Here is a 5,156-nt window from a genome sequence, read left to right on the forward strand (position 1 = left end):
AGCCTGGGAATATTTTTATCTTAACAATATTAATTCTTTCAATTCATAAACATGGGATATATTTTCATTAGTACTTGATTATTTTTGGTGCTATTATAGTTGATATTGTTTTAAAATCTCAAATTCCAATTGTTTATTGCTGGTATAGGAACACAACTGAATGTTGTATATTGATCTTGTAACTTGCAACTTGCTAAAATCACGTATTACTTCAGGACATTTTCTTTATAGATTCTTTGGGATTGTCTACATAGAAAGCCACGCCATCTGTGAATAAGGAAAGTTTTACTTATTTCTTTGCAATCTTATGTGCTTTTTATTCTTGTCTTATTGCACTAGCTAGAACTTCCAGTACACTATTAAATAGGAAGTGGTAAGAGACCATGTCCTTGCTTTGTTTCCAATCATAGGGGGAAACATTCAGTCTCTCACCATTAAATATGTTAGCTCTGGGTTTTATTTTTAAATATGTTAGCTCTGGGTTTTATTTTTAGATATCCTTTATTAGGTTAAGGAAAATTCCTTCTATTCCTAGTTTGCTAAGAGATTTAATCATGAAAGGTTGTCAAATGCTTTTTCTTCATCTACTAATATGATAATATGGTTTTTCTTATCCAGTCTGTGAATTACACTGATTGATTTTTTTTTTTTTGAGATGGAGTTTCACTCTTATTGCCCAGACTGGAGTGCAATGGCACGATCTCAGCTCACCGCAACCTCTGCCTCCCAGGTTCAAGCGATTCTCCTGCCTCAGCCTCCTGAGTAGCTGGGATTACAGGTATGTGCCACCACGCCTGGCTAATTTTTGTATTTTTAGTAGAGATGGGGTTTTTCCATGTTGGTCAGGCTGGTCTCGAACTCCCGACCTCGGGTGATCCGCCCGCCTCGGCCTCCCAAAGTGCTGGGATTACAGGAGTGAGCCACCGTGCTGGGCCCACATTGATTGATTTTTGAATGTTGAACAAGTCTTGCATTCCTGGAATGAATCTAACTATTTTTGATGTATTATCTTTTTTGATATATTGCTGGATTCAATGTACTAATATTTTGCTAAGGACTTTTGTATCTATGTTCATGAAAGATAATGGTGTGTAGTTTTCCTTTTTTGTAATGCCTTTATTTGGTTTTGGTATTCATGTAAAAATTATCTAATTAAGTGAGTTGGGAAGTGTTTCCTCCTTTTCTCTGAAGACATTGTGTAGATTTAGTATTATTTCTTTCTTAATATTTGATAGAATTCACCAATAAAGCTATCTGGGCTTACAGTTTTTTTTTCTTTGAAGGTTTCTAGCTACAAATTTAATTTATTTAATAGATATTGAGCTATTCAAGTTATCTGTGTCTTCTTCAGTGAGTTTTGGTAGATTTTGTCTTTTAAAGAATTGGTCTATTTCATCTAAGTTATTAAATTTATAGACCTACCATTGTCTGTGGTAGTCTCTATTATCCTTTTGATGTCTATTATGTTAGTAGTGATGTACCCTTTTATTTCTGATATTGGTAATTAGTGTCTTCTGTTTTTCTTGGTTAGCTTGGTTAAAAGTCTATCAATTTTATATTTTCAGTCACCTTTTTGTTGTATTGATTTCTTTTTATATTTCCTGTTTTAATTTTGTTGACTTCAGCTCTAATTTTTTATTATTTCTTTCCTTTTGCATAAGGTTTACTTTGCTCTTTTTTCTTGTTTTCTAATGTATAAATGTCTGTTACTAGTTAAGGTAATTCCCATTTTCTAATATATGCATTTAATATTATAAATTCCCCTTTACTCTCTGCTTTCTCTTCATTCCGCAAATTTTGATAAGTTGTATTTTCATGTTCGTTTAATTCAACATATTTTAAATTTCTCTTGAAATTTCAAATTTATTTTGAAGTATATTGTTTAATTTCCAAATATTTGGGAGATTTTTCCAGATATATTTCTGTTATTGATTTTTATTTTAGCTCTGCTGTGATCTGAGAATATTCTTTGTATGGTTTTTATTTTTTAATTTGTTAAGGCTTGTTTTATGGCCCACAATATGGTCAATCTTAGTGCATATTCCATAGGAACTTGAGAAGATGTGTAATTTGTTGTTATTTGGTGGAGTATTCTATATGTGTCAATTCAGCCAAGTTGGTTGATAGTGCTGTTTGGGTTAGTTATAGGCTTACTTATTTTCTGCTTATGTGCCCTGTCAATTACTGAGAGAGGAATGTTGAACTCTCTAACTTTAACTGTGTATTTATCTATTTCTCCTTTCATTTCCATCAGCTTTTCTCTCATGTATTTTGCATCTCTGTTGTTAGTTGCATGCACATTTAAGATTGTTATGTCTTCTTGAAGACTTGATCCCTTTATCATTATGCAATGTTCCTCTTTATCCCTGATAATCTTCCTTGTTCTGAAGTTTACTTTGAAATTAATATAGCCCCTCCAACTTTCTCTTGTTCAGTGTTTGCATAATATATCTTTCTCCATATCTTTACTTTTAAACGATCTAAACCTTCATGTTTAAAGTGTTTTTCTTAAAGACAGTATACAGTTGGATCTTGCTTCTTTATCCAATCTGAAAATATCTGCCTCTTAAATGGTATGTTTAACCTCTTCACATTTAATGTAATATTGGTATAGTTAGATTAAAATCTACCATCACACTAGTTATTTTTTCTTTGTTGCATTTGTTCTTTGTTTCTTTTTTCCTCTTTTTCTGCCTTCTCTATTTTTTATTGACTATTATCTATGATTCCACTGACTTACTACTTATACTTATTTTAAACACTTTTTTTTTTTAGATGGAATTTCACTCTTGTTGCCTAGGCTGGAGTGCAATGGTGTGATCTTGGCTCACTGCAACCTTTGCCTCCCAGGTTCAAGCGATTCTCCTGCCTCAGCCTCCCAAGTAGCTGGGATTACATGTGCCCGCCACCACGCCTGGCTAATTTTTTTGTATTTTTAATGGAGACGGGGTTTCACCATGTTGGCCAGGCTGGTCTTGAACTCCTGACCTCAGGTGATCCATCTGGCTTGGCCTCCCAAAGTGCTGGGATTACAGGTGTGAGCCACTAAGCTTGGCTTTAAAGACTTTTAAAGTGGTTGTCCTAGGGTTTAAAATATATGTTTTATAAAATTAAAATGGAGGCTACAGTATAAATATTCCCCAAGACCAACCACCCATAATCACTTAACCAAAATGTAAGTCATCTTTATTTCCCCACAACACGGACTCTAATCATCAACAAAATACAAAATGTAAGCTTTTGGACATCCTTGTTAGTGTGATTCAAAGAAATGAAACCAATCAGCTATACACAAGTCAGCTTACACCGTTCTACTTGCCCTAAAAAGAATGCTAATGTATAACAGCCAATGATGAAATAGATCAAAATACTTGCTCCTTTCTGCTGTATCTGTGCTGTGACTGCAGTAAGGCAGTATCTTACCACTTGGCTGGAAGTCTTCCACCGTGATCTGTACTTACTTTCATTGTATCACAGTAAACCTTGAAATGTTTCCTAATATATATGTTTTAATATAATCTGGGTCCATATTCAAATAATACTGTAATGCTTCACATGTAGTATAAGGACCTTATGACAGTACATTTCACATTTACAGATGCTATAAATGTTCAATACACTGTTACTTTATTGCTTAATGGCCAATCATATTTTAGATCAATTACAAATATGGAAAATAATATCGCATTTTACCTTCATTTATTTCATTTCTTGTTAAAATTTTTCAACTTTTATTTTAGATACAGGGGTACATGTGCAGATTCGTTACATGGGAATATTGCATGATGCTGAGGTTTAGAGTATGAATCCCATCACCCAGGTAGTGAGCATAGTACCCAAAAGTTACCTTTTTAACCGTCTCCCCTCCACCCTCTAGTGGTCCACAGTGTCTATTGTTCCCATATTTATGTCCATGTGTGCTCTGACACTTTATTTATTTATGTAGATCCAAGTTTCTGACCTATAGCATACTGCTTCCCACTTAAAAATTTCCTTTGACAAGGTGGCCAACTAGAAGGAGCTAGTGTGCATGGCTCCCACTGAGAGGAACGGAAGGGATGAGTAAATACGGCACCTTCAACTGAAACATCCAGGTACATGCATTGGGACTAATCAAGGAAACAACTTGACCCACGGAGAATGGAGAAAAGCAAGCCCACCCAGGAGCGACACAGAGCTAGGGCAACCTCCCCTGCCCAGGTAAGCCATGAGTGAATGTGCAACCTTCTGGTCAGGAGATCCCCTTGTGAACCCACTCCACCAGGGCCTTCACTCTGACACACAGAGCTATTTGGAGTCTCAGCAGAGCAGCCACTCAGGCACATGCAGAGACCTGGAAGCCATAGATACTTGGGCTTTCTGGGCTTCCTGGCAAAAGCAGGAGGTTAGACCCCCATAAATACCCCTAGGAAAGAGGCTGAATCCAGGGGTTTGAGCAGTGACAGTTCACAGGCCCCACCTCAGGGCACCTCATAGAATAAGACCCACTGGCTTAGAATTCCAGCCAGCCACCAGTAGCAGTAGGGGACAGAGCTCCTAGGGGGAGGGGCAGGCTACCATCTTTGCTTTTCAGGTACCTTAGCCATTCCAGCCTTCCAACTTTGGAGGCTCCAAGCTGACTGGGGTGGAAGAGATCCCCCAGAACAGCACAGCTGCTCTATGAAAATGTGGCCAGACTGCTTTTTAAAGCTGGTCCACAATCCCATTTTTCCTCATTGGGCAGGATCTCCCAACCGGGGCCTCCAGTCACCCTGCCCCCCTCCCACTTCCCCCCACCCCCACCTGCCCGGTGTTCTCCAGTGGACAGAAATTTGAAAACTCCCTGGGATGGAGCTCCCAGAAGGAGGGATTGGCCACCATGTTTGCTGTTTGGGTGACTTAGCTGTTCCAGCCTTTGGGTTTTGGGGTGTCTGAGGCAACCAGGTGCTGAAGTGGACCCCTAGCACAGCACAGCTGCTCTACAAAAACGTGGCCAGCTTGTTTTTTTAAGTGGGTCCCAAATCCTGTTCCTCCTCACTGAGTGGGATCTGCCAATCAGGGTCTCCAGCCACCTCCTACAGGTGCATTCGGGCTGGCAGCAGGTTGGTACCTCCCTGAGACAGACCTCCCAGACAGAGGGGCAGGCCACCATCTTTGCTGTTTTGCAGCCTTCACTG

Source organism: Pan troglodytes, chromosome X, assembly GCF_028858775.2.
Source record: "Pan troglodytes isolate AG18354 chromosome X, NHGRI_mPanTro3-v2.0_pri, whole genome shotgun sequence".
Classification (NCBI taxonomy): Eukaryota; Metazoa; Chordata; class Mammalia; order Primates; family Hominidae; genus Pan; species Pan troglodytes.